The sequence below is a fragment of the Mustelus asterias genome, chromosome 20, assembly GCF_964213995.1.
Source record: "Mustelus asterias chromosome 20, sMusAst1.hap1.1, whole genome shotgun sequence".
In the NCBI taxonomy this organism is placed as follows: domain Eukaryota; kingdom Metazoa; phylum Chordata; class Chondrichthyes; order Carcharhiniformes; family Triakidae; genus Mustelus; species Mustelus asterias.
Genome location: NC_135820.1, coordinates 24,616,235 through 24,628,508, shown reverse-complemented (window position 1 = coordinate 24,628,508; position 12,274 = coordinate 24,616,235).

Below are 12,274 nucleotides of genomic sequence, written 5' to 3'. Positions count from 1 at the left end.
GTTACTCTTGTTACTGTTGGGGTTAGGGTTGGGGTGTTCCACCTGTTAGCATTGTTCTGTGGTACACTCCGTTTGGCTCCGCCTTCTTACAGGAGTATAAAGGTCACTGCTACTTCCTAGTAGCCCTTAGTCTGGGGTAGTATTGTTAAGCAGTGTGCTCTATTCTTGTTGTGAATAAAAGCCTTTATTCCCGGGTACATCCTAGCCTCCCGTGTGAATCAATCGTGCATCAATTTTATTCACAACAAAATACCGAAAATTTTGTTCGAAGAAAATGGAGCAGATGCTGAAACCCAATCGGCTAACCTTGGATCCGCGTGCCGCTGGAGCATCGAATACTTTCGACCATTGGTTGAAGTGTTTCGAGGATTACATCGACGCCTCGACAGCAGTCCAGTCCGACGCCGACAGATTGCGGGTCCTCCACGCCAGGGTGAGCGACACTGTGTATGCAACAATCCGTGATTCCCAAAATTACAAAGAGGCCATCGAATTACTCAAGAAGCTGTACCATAAACAGCCGAACGAAATTCATGCTCGTCACCTATGAGCCACTCGACGGCGGCAGCCCGGCGAAACTACGGGACAGTACCTGTGCGAACTTCAACTGCTAGCCAGAGCCTGCAACTGCAAGGAGGTGTCGGCTACTCAATACACCAATGATCTTATCTGAGATGCGTTCGTGGCAGGAGTCGGCTCATCCTATATTCGCCTGCGGCTGCTAGAGCAGGGTAACTTGGACCTGGCTAAGACGGTAGAATTGGCCGATGCAATGGAAATGGCCTCCAGAAGTCTTGAAACCTACCCCGCCGACCACGTGGGAACATCGTGGCAAGTACAGCCACCGCCTCAACTGTACTCGGCGGCTCCTCGGAACTGCGCGATAATGCTCTCAACTTCAGACCTGACGGCTGCGGCAGCTCCTGGAGGCCCACGGTGCTATTTCTGCGGATTGGCGAAGCACCCTCGTCAGAGATGTCCGGCCAGGACGGTGTTTTGCTCCGCCTGTGGAAAGAAAGGGCACTATGCAAAAGTGTGCCGAGCAAAGACCCCTTCCAAGTCCAGTAGTGCTGCGTGTGACTCCCCAGGATCCATCTCCTTGTCTCCGGCCTCGACGATGTCTTCAGCCACGTGCGATTCACGGGCGCCACCATTTCCTATGACGACGATGCAAGCCATGTGCGACCTGCAGGTGCCGCCATTTTCAACATCATCGACCACGTGCGATTCGTGGGCGCAGCCATTTTGGTCGACACCGGCTGCAGAAGACCAGCAGGGGTCCTCGTCGTCGGCTATCTCAGCTGCCTGCAGTTACACTCGGGATCCAACAGTGGCATCAATCATCCTGGACCAGGCCAAGCCTCACAGACTCGACAAGTCCATGATGGACATAGAGGTAAACGGGCGCCTGGCGCATTGCCTGTTTGACAGCGGGAGCACGGAGAGCTTTATCCATCCGGATACAGTGAAACGGTGCGCTCTCCGTGTGCAAACTGTCAGGCAGACAATCTCCATGGCGTCGAGGTCCCGATCTGTTATCGTTCTTAGGAGCTGTGTGGTAACCTTAACGGTGTGGGGCACAGTTTACGAGAACTTCAGGCTCCTCGTGTTACCACACCTTTGCGCTCCGGTACTCCTGGGGCTAGACTTTATGGTCCACCTGAAGAGTGTGACCCTGCAGTACGATGGGCCACTCCTTCCACTTTCAGTGGGAGAACAGCAGCCTCCAAATTGTCCAGCGCGCTCCACATGCAGTCTCTCGACACTCAAAATTACCCCGCCTTCACTATTCGAAAATCTCGTGCCAGGCTGCAAGCCCATCGTGACTAAGAGCAGGCGTTACAGCGCTGAGGATCGGATCTTTATTCGATCTGAGGTTCAGCGGCTCCTCAGGGAAGGGATCATTCAACCTAGCACTAGCCCATGGAGAGCACAAGTCGTGGTGGTCAAGACTGGAGACAAGCCCCGGATGGTCATAGACTATAGATGTATGGGATTGGGGGTGATCTAGGAAATTGGATCAGGAATTGGCTAGCGGATAGGAAACAGAGGGTGGTGGTTGATAGTAAATATTCATCATGGAGTGCGGTTACAAGTGGTGTACCTCAGGGATCTGTTTTGGGGCCACTGCTGTTTGTAATATTTATTAATGATCTGGATGAGGGTATAGTTGGGTGGATTAGCAAATTTGCTGATGACACCAAAGTCGGTGGTGTGGTAGACAGTGAGGAAGGGTGTCGTAGTTTGCAGGAAGACTTAGACAGGTTGCAAAGTTGGGCCGAGAGGTGGCGGATGGAGTTTAATGCGGAGAAGTGTGAGGTAATTCACTTTGGTAGGAATAACAGATGTGTTGAGTATAGGGCTAACGGGAGGACTTTGAATAGTGTGGAGGAGCAGAGGGATCTAGGTGTATGTGTGCATAGATCCCTGAAAGTTGGGAATCAAGTAGATAAGGTTGTTAAGAAGGCATATGGTGTCTTGGCGTTTATTGGTAGGGGGATTGAATTTAGGAGTCGTAGCGTTATGTTGCAACTGTACACAACTCTGGTGCGGCCGCACTTGGAGTACTGTGTGCAGTTCTGGTCCCCACATTACAGGAAGGATGTGGAGGCTTTGGAGAGGGTGCAGAGGAGGTTTACCAGGATGTTGCCTGGTATGGAGGGGAGATCCTATGAGGAGAGGCTGAGGGATTTGGGATTGTTTTCGCTGGAAAGGCGGCGGCTAAGAGGGGATCTTATTGAAACATATAAGATGATTAGAGGTTTAGATAGGGTGGATAGTGATAGCCTTTTTCCTCTGATGGAGAAATCCAGCACGAGGGGGCATGGCTTTAAATTGAGGGGGGGTAGTTATAGAACCGATGTCAGGGGTAGGTTCTTTACCCAGAGGGTGGTGAGGGATTGGAATGCCCTGCCAGCATCAGTAGTAAATGCGCCTAGTTTGGGGGCGTTTAAGAGATCCGTAGATAGGTTCATGGACGAAAAGAAATTGGTTTAGGTTGGAGGGTCACAGTTTTTTTTTTAACTGGTCGGTGCAACATCGTGGGCCGAAGGGCCTGTTCTGCGCTGTAATGTTCTATGTTCTATGTTCTATAGTCAGACCACTAATAGGTACACGCAGCTGGACGCGTACCCTCTCCCGCGCATACCTGACATGGTCAACCAGATTGCGCAGTACCGGGTGTTCTCCACCATCGACTTGAAGTCAGCCTACCACCAGCTCCCCATTCGCCCAGAGGACCGCAAATACACGGCCTTTGAGGCGGATGGCCGTCTCTACCACTTTTTAAGAGTCCCTTTCGGCGTCACTAATGGGGTCTCGGTCTTCCAGCGTGAAATGGACCGAATGGTGGACCAAAACAGGCTACGGGCTACCTTCCCGTACCTGGACAACGTCACTATCTGTGGCCATGACCAGCAGGACCACGACGCCAACCTCCAGACGTTTTTACGCACTGCGACTCTCCTGAACCTGACCTATAACAAGGAGAAGTGCGTATTCAGCAAGAACCGCCTAGCAATCCTCGGATACGTGGTGGAAAACGGGGTCATCGGCCCCGATCCAGACCGTATGCGTCCCCTCCTTGAACTTCCCCTACCCACTAGCATCAAAGCACTGAGAAGATGCTTAGGCTTCTTCTCGTATTATGCACAGTGGGTTCCCAATTACGCGGACAAAGCCCGTCCGGTCATAAAATCTACCTCTTTTCCCCTGACAGCAGAGGCTCGCCTAGCCTTTGAAGGGATAAAAGCCGACATCGCGAAAGCCACAATGCACGCTGTCGATGAGTCCATCCCCTTTCAGGTGGAGAGTGATGCATCTGATTTCGCCCTGGCCGCCACACTTAACCAGGCGGGCAGGCCCGTCGCCTTTTTCTCTCGCACCTTCCAAGGCCCTGAAATTCAGCACTCCTCTGTGGAGAAAGAGGCTCAGGCCATTGGGGAGGCCGTACGGCATTGGCGCCATTATTTAGCTGGCAAACGGTTTACCCTGCTCACGGACCAGCGGTCCGTGGCCTTCATGTTCAACAACACGTTAAAGGGAAAAATTAAGAATGATAAAATCTTGAGGTGGAGAATCGAACTCTCTACCTACAACTATGATATCATGTACCGTCCGGGGAAGCTCAATGAGCCCTCAGATGCCCTGTCGCGTGGAACATGTGCCAGTGTGCAGGAGGACCGGTTACAGGCCCTCCACAATGATCTCTGCCATCCGGGGATCACTCGGCTCTTCCATTTTGTAAAGGCTCGGAATCTGCCCTACTCCATAGAGGATGTCAGGTCGATAACTCGAAGCTGCCAGGTATGTGCAGAGTGCAAGCCGCACTTCTACCGGCCTGACAGGGCACACCTCATTAAGGCCACTCGCCCTTTTGAACGACTGAGTGTCGACTTCAAGGACCCCCTTCCTTCGACAGATCGGAATGTGTATTTCCTCAACGTGGTTGACGAATACTCCCGATTCCCCTTTGCCATCCCCTGTTCTGACATGTCCTCTGCCACGGTCATCAAAGCCCTGCGGAGTCTTTTTACCCTGTTCGGCTACCCCAGTTATATCCACAGTGATAGGGGTTCGTCGTTTATGAGCGACGACTTGAGGCAATACCTGCTCTCTAAAGGAATTGCCTCAAGTAGGACTACGAGTTATAACCCCAGAGGTAAAGGACAGGTCGAGAGAGAAAACGCTACAGTCTGGAAGGCTGTTTTACTGGCGTTAAGGTCTAGGGGTCTTCCAGTCTCCCGTTGGCAAGAGGTACTTTCTGATGCACTCCATTCAATCCGGTCCCTCCTGTGTACGGCAACCAACGCTACCCCACATGAGCGGATGTTTACCTTCCCTAGGAAATCTTCCTCTGGGACCTCACTGCCGTCTTGGTTGACGTACTCAGGACCTGTCCTCCTGCGGCGGCATGTTAGGGCCCGCAAGTCCGACCCTTTGGTTGAACAGGTCCATCTCCTCCACGCCAACCCTCAATATGCCTATGTGGCATATCCTGACGGGCGAGAGGACACGGTCTCTATCAGAGATCTGGCGCCTGCAGGGGACCTGGAAACCCCCGTCACTCCCGCACCCCTGGTTAGGGTTCCTTTGCCCATTCTCTCCCCTCCTGACACGGCGCGGGCAGCATCGGGACCTCAACTTAATCCTCTTACTCCCGTGTACAGCTTGCCTGAGTCCAGGAGATTGTCGCCACCTCGAGGTCCACAGGCGTGTGAGGAATTGGAGGAGTCACTGGACACCACCTCGGAGAGAGGGTCGTCACCACGGTCACCAGAACCGGCACTGGAGCCAGTGCTGCGGAGGTCGCAGAGACGGTGCGGACCTCCGATACGGCTGAACTTGTGAACATGTGGACAGTTCGTATTGTCTCCTTACCCCACCGGCCTTTGTTTTTAAAGGAGGGCTGAATGTGGTGAACCATAGATGGTTACCACTATGGGTACTTGTACATATGTTACTCTTGTTACTGTTGGGGTTAGGGTTGGGGTGTTCCACCTGTTAGCATTGTTCTGTGGTACACTCCGTTTGGCTCCGCCTTCTTACAGGAGTATAAAGGTCACTGCTACTTCCTAGTAGCCCTTAGTCTGGGGTAGTATTGTTAAGCAGTGTGCTCTATTCTTGTTGTGAATAAAAGCCTTTATTCCCGGGTACGTCCTAGCCTCCCGTGTGAATCAATCGTGCATCAATTTTATTCACAACAAAATACCGAAAATTTTGTTCGAAGAAAATGGAGCAGATGCTGAAACCCAATCGGCTAACCTTGGATCCGCGTGCCGCTGGAGCATCGAATACTTTCGACCATTGGTTGAAGTGTTTCGAGGATTACATCGACGCCTCGACAGCAGTCCAGTCCGACGCCGACAGATTGCGGGTCCTCCACGCCAGGGTGAGCGACACTGTGTATGCAACAATCCGTGATTCCCAAAATTACAAAGAGGCCATCGAATTACTCAAGAAGCTGTACCATAAACAGCCGAACGAAATTCATGCTCGTCACCTATGAGCCACTCGACGGCGGCAGCCCGGTGAAACTACGGGACAGTACCTGTGCGAACTTCAACTGCTAGCCAGAGCCTGCAACTGCAAGGAGGTGTCGGCTACTCAATACACCAATGATCTTATCTGAGATGCGTTCGTGGCAGGAGTCGGCTCATCCTATATTCGCCTGCGGCTGCTAGAGCAGGGTAACTTGGACCTGGCTAAGACGGTAGAATTGGCCGATGCAATGGAAATGGCCTCCAGAAGTCTTGAAACCTACCCCGCCGACCACGTGGGAACATCGTGGCAAGTACAGCCACCGCCTCAACTGTACTCGGCGGCTCCTCGGAACTGCGCGATAATGCTCTCAACTTCAGACCTGACGGCTGCGGCAGCTCCTGGAGGCCCACGGTGCTATTTCTGCGGATTGGCGAAGCACCCTCGTCAGAGATGTCCGGCCAGGACGGTGTTTTGCTCCGCCTGTGGAAAGAAAGGGCACTATGCAAAAGTGTGCCGAGCAAAGACCCCTTCCAAGTCCAGTAGTGCTGCGTGTGACTCCCCAGGATCCATCTCCTTGTCTCCGGCCTCGACGATGTCTTCAGCCACGTGCGATTCACGGGCGCCACCATTTCCTATGACGACGATGCAAGCCATGTGCGACCTGCAGGTGCCGCCATTTTCAACATCATCGACCACGTGCGATTCGTGGGCGCAGCCATTTTGGTCGACACCGGCTGCAGAAGACCAGCAGGGGTCCTCGTCGTCGGCTATCTCAGCTGCCTGCAGTTACACTCGGGATCCAACAGTGGCATCAATCATCCTGGACCAGGCCAAGCCTCACAGACTCGACAAGTCCATGATGGACATAGAGGTAAACGGGCGCCTGGCGCATTGCCTGTTTGACAGCGGGAGCACGGAGAGCTTTATCCATCCGGATACAGTGAAACGGTGCGCTCTCCGTGTGCAAACTGTCAGGCAGACAATCTCCATGGCGTCGAGGTCCCGATCTGTTATCGTTCTTAGGAGCTGTGTGGTAACCTTAACGGTGTGGGGCACAGTTTACGAGAACTTCAGGCTCCTCGTGTTACCACACCTTTGCGCTCCGGTACTCCTGGGGCTAGACTTTATGGTCCACCTGAAGAGTGTGACCCTGCAGTACGATGGGCCACTCCTTCCACTTTCAGTGGGAGAACAGCAGCCTCCAAATTGTCCAGCGCGCTCCACATGCAGTCTCTCGACACTCAAAATTACCCCGCCTTCACTATTCGAAAATCTCGTGCCAGGCTGCAAGCCCATCGTGACTAAGAGCAGGCGTTACAGCGCTGAGGATCGGATCTTTATTCGATCTGAGGTTCAGCGGCTCCTCAGGGAAGGGATCATTCAACCTAGCACTAGCCCATGGAGAGCACAAGTCGTGGTGGTCAAGACTGGAGACAAGCCCCGGATGGTCATAGACTATAGTCAGACCACTAATAGGTACACGCAGCTGGACGCGTACCCTCTCCCGCGCATACCTGACATGGTCAACCAGATTGCGCAGTACCGGGTGTTCTCCACCATCGACTTGAAGTCAGCCTACCACCAGCTCCCCATTCGCCCAGAGGACCGCAAATACACGGCCTTTGAGGCGGATGGCCGTCTCTACCACTTTTTAAGAGTCCCTTTCGGCGTCACTAATGGGGTCTCGGTCTTCCAGCGTGAAATGGACCGAATGGTGGACCAAAACAGGCTACGGGCTACCTTCCCGTACCTGGACAACGTCACTATCTGTGGCCATGACCAGCAGGACCACGACGCCAACCTCCAGAAGTTTTTACGCACTGCGACTCTCCTGAACCTGACCTATAACAAGGAGAAGTGCGTATTCAGCAAGAACCGCCTAGCAATCCTCGGATACGTGGTGGAAAACGGGGTCATCGGCCCCGATCCAGACCGTATGCGTCCCCTCCTTGAACTTCCCCTACCCACTAGCATCAAAGCACTGAGAAGATGCTTAGGCTTCTTCTCGTATTATGCACAGTGGGTTCCCAATTACGCGGACAAAGCCCGTCCGGTCATAAAATCTACCTCTTTTCCCCTGACAGCAGAGGCTCGCCTAGCCTTTGAAGGGATAAAAGCCGACATCGCGAAAGCCACAATGCACGCTGTCGATGAGTCCATCCCCTTTCAGGTGGAGAGTGATGCATCTGATTTCACCCTGGCCGCCACACTTAACCAGGCGGGCAGGCCCGTCGCCTTTTTCTCTCGCACCTTCCAAGGCCCTGAAATTCAGCACTCCTCTGTGGAGAAAGAGGCTCAGGCCATTGGGGAGGCCGTACGGCATTGGCGCCATTATTTAGCTGGCAAACGGTTTACCCTGCTCACGGACCAGCGGTCCGTGGCCTTCATGTTCAACAACACGTTAAAGGGAAAAATTAAGAATGATAAAATCTTGAGGTGGAGAATCGAACTCTCTACCTACAACTATGATATCATGTACCGTCCGGGGAAGCTCAATGAGCCCTCAGATGCCCTGTCGCGTGGAACATGTGCCAGTGTGCAGGAGGACTGGTTACAGGCCCTCCACAATGATCTCTGCCATCCGGGGATCACTCGGCTCTTCCATTTTGTAAAGGCTCGGAATCTGCCCTACTCCATAGAGGATGTCAGGTCGATAACTCGAAGCTGCCAGGTATGTGCAGAGTGCAAGCCGCACTTCTACCGGCCTGACAGGGCACACCTCATTAAGGCCACTCGCCCTTTTGAACGACTGAGTGTCGACTTCAAGGACCCCCTTCCTTCGACAGATCGGAATGTGTATTTCCTCAACGTGGTTGACGAATACTCCCGATTCCCCTTTGCCATCCCCTGTTCTGACATGTCCTCTGCCACGGTCATCAAAGCCCTGCGGAGTCTTTTTACCCTGTTCGGCTACCCCAGTTATATCCACAGTGATAGGGGTTCGTCGTTTATGAGCGACGACTTGAGGCAATACCTGCTCTCTAAAGGAATTGCCTCAAGTAGGACTACGAGTTATAACCCCAGAGGTAAAGGACAGGTCGAGAGAGAAAACGCTACAGTCTGGAAGGCTGTTTTACTGGCGTTAAGGTCTAGGGGTCTTCCAGTCTCCCGTTGGCAAGAGATACTTTCTGATGCACTCCATTCAATCCGGTCCCTCCTGTGTACGGCAACCAACGCTACCCCACATGAGCGGATGTTTACCTTCCCTAGGAAATCTTCCTCTGGGACCTCACTGCCGTCTTGGTTGACGTACTCAGGACCTGTCCTCCTGCGGCGGCATGTTAGGGCCCGCAAGTCCGACCCTTTGGTTGAACAGGTCCATCTCCTCCACGCCAACCCTCAATATGCCTATGTGGCATATCCTGACGGGCGAGAGGACACGGTCTCTATCAGAGATCTGGCGCCTGCAGGGGACCTGGAAACCCCCGTCACTCCCGCACCCCTGGTTAGGATTCCTTTGCCCATTCTCTCCCCTCCTGACACGGCGCGGGCAGCATCGGGACCTCAACTTAATCCTCTTACTCCCGTGTACAGCTTGCCTGAGTCCAGGAGATTGTCGCCACCTCGAGGTCCACAGGCGTGTGAGGAATTGGAGGAGTCACTGGACACCACCTCGGAGAGAGGGTCGTCACCACGGTCACCAGAACCGGCACTGGAGCCAGTGTTGCGGAGGTCGCAGAGACGGTGCGGACCCCCAATACGGCTGAACTTGTGAACATGTGGACAGTTCGTATTGTCTCCTTACCCCACCGGCCTTTGTTTTTAAAGGAGGGGTGAATGTGGTGAACCATAGATGGTTACCACTATGGGTACTTGTACATATGTTACTCTTGTTACTGTTGGGGTTAGGGTTGGGGTGTTCCACCTGTTAGCATTGTTCTGTGGTACACTCCGTTTGGCTCCGCCTTCTTACAGGAGTATAAAGGTCACTGCTACTTCCTAGTAGCCCTTAGTCTGGGATAGTATTGTTAAGCAGTGTGCTCTATTCTTGTTGTGAATAAAAGCCTTTATTCCCGGGTACATCCTAGCCTCCCGTGTGAATCAATCGCACATCAGTGAATGCATTTTGGAAGGTCTAATACAGATAGGAAATATACAGTAAATGGCAGAACCCTGAAGAGTATTGATAGGCAAAGGGATCTGGGTGTACAGGTACACAGGTCACTGAAAGTGGCAATACAGGTGGAGAAGGTAGTCAAGAAGGCATACGGCATGCTCGCCTTCATCGGTCGGGGTATTGAGTTTAAAAATTGGCAAGTCATGTTGCAGCTTCATAGAACCTTAGTTCGGCCGAACTTGGAATATCGTGTTCAATTCTGGTCGCCACACTACCAGAAGGATGTGGAGACTTTAGAGAGGGTACAGAAAAGATTTACCAGGATGTTGCCTGGTATGGAGGGCATTATCTATGAGGAGAGGTTGGAGAAACTTGGTTTGTTCTCACTGGAGTGATGGAGATTGAGGGGCGACCTGATAGAAGTCTACAAGATTATGAGAGGCACGGACAGAATGGATAGTCAAAAGCTTTTTCCCAGGGTGGAAGAGTCAATTACTAGGGGGCATAGGTTTAAGGTGCGAGGGGCAAGGTTTAAAGGAGATGTACGAGGCAGATTTTGTACACAGAGAGTAGTGGGTGCCTGGAGCTCGTTGCCGGGGGAGGTAGTGGAAGCGGATACGGTAGTGACTTTTAAGGGGCGTCTTGACAAGTACATGAATAGGATGGGAATAGAGGGATTATGGTCTCCGGAAGGGTAGGTGGTTTTAGTTAACTCGGGCAGCATGGTCGGTGCAGGCTTGGAGGGCCGAAGGGCCTGTTCCTGTGCTGTAATTTTCTTTGTTCTTTGAAATGCACCACCTGAGAGTGTGGCGGAAGCTATTTCAATTGAGGCATTCAGAAGAAAATTAGACTGTGAACCGAAAAGGAAGAATGTGCAGGATTACGGGGGGCAGGCAGGGGAATGGTATTAAGTGAGTTGCTTCATTTGGAGAGCCAGTGCAGACACAATGGGTCAAATGTCCTCCCACTACACCATGACAATGATGTGATTCTGAGTGTAGTTAACATCTTGGGATGAGTTACATTTGATTGAGAAGGTTAGATAGACTATATGTAGAATAACAGATACCCATGAATAAGTTTGAAATCTAATTAAGGTGTAATGGTTGAATCAAATAGTATAGATGCCTTTATGGAGAAACCAGCTCAGGGGTAAAGGAATAGAAAGATATGTTGGGGATATAAAGTTTATTTATTTGTTGGTCACAAGTGGACTTACATTCACACTGCAATGAAGTTACTGTGAAAATCCCCTAGTCACCACACTCTGGCGTCTGTTCGGGTACACTGAGGTAGAATTTAGCATGGCCAATTCACCTAACCTGCACATCTTTGGAGTGTGGGAGGAAACTGGAGCAGTGGGCAGCACGGTAGTGCAGTGGGCAGCACGGTAGTGCAGTGGGCAGCACGGTAGCGCAGTGGGTAGCGCAGTGGGCAGCACGGTAGCGCAGTGGGTAGCGCAGTGGGCAGCACGGTAGTGCAGTGGGCAGCACGGTAGCACAGTGGTTATCACTGCTGTCTCACAGCGCCAGGGACCTGGGTTCAATTTCAGCCTCGGATTACTGTCTGTGTGGAGTTTGCATGTTCTCCCCGTGTCTGCGTGAATTTCCTTCGGGTGCTCCGGTTTCCTCCCACAGTCCAAATATGTGTGGGTTAGGTTGATTGGCAATGCTAAGTTGCCCCTTAGTATCAGGGGATTAGCAGGGTAAATACATGGGTTATGGGGATAAGGCATGGGTGGAATTGTCAGTGCAATTGCGATGGGCCAAATGTCTCTTTCTGCACTGTAGGGATTCTATCCTACTCTATTCTAACTCACTATGCCACCATGAGTGAAGGCTGAGGGGGGGACCTAATCGAGGGGTACAAAATTATTAGGGACATAGATAAAAGTAGATAAGAAGAAAGTTTTCCCCATAGTAGAGGGATCAATAACCAGAGGGGCATAAATTTAAGGTCAGGGGCAGGAAATCCAGAGGGTGGTAGAGGTGGGAATCCTCACAACATTTAAAAAGCATTTAGACAAGCACTTGAAATGGTATAGCATACGCCAAAAAAACTGACCGAGTGCTGGAAAATAGGATTAGAATAGATATGTGCCTGATGGCCAGTGTAAATATGATGGGCTGAAAGGGCTCTTTCTGTGCTATAAGTCTCTGGGGGCAATTTACCATTGAGTTGCGCCTGTTTTCGGGTGCGAAAATTTAGTAAAGTCAGGCGTGAGGCGAGTAGCAT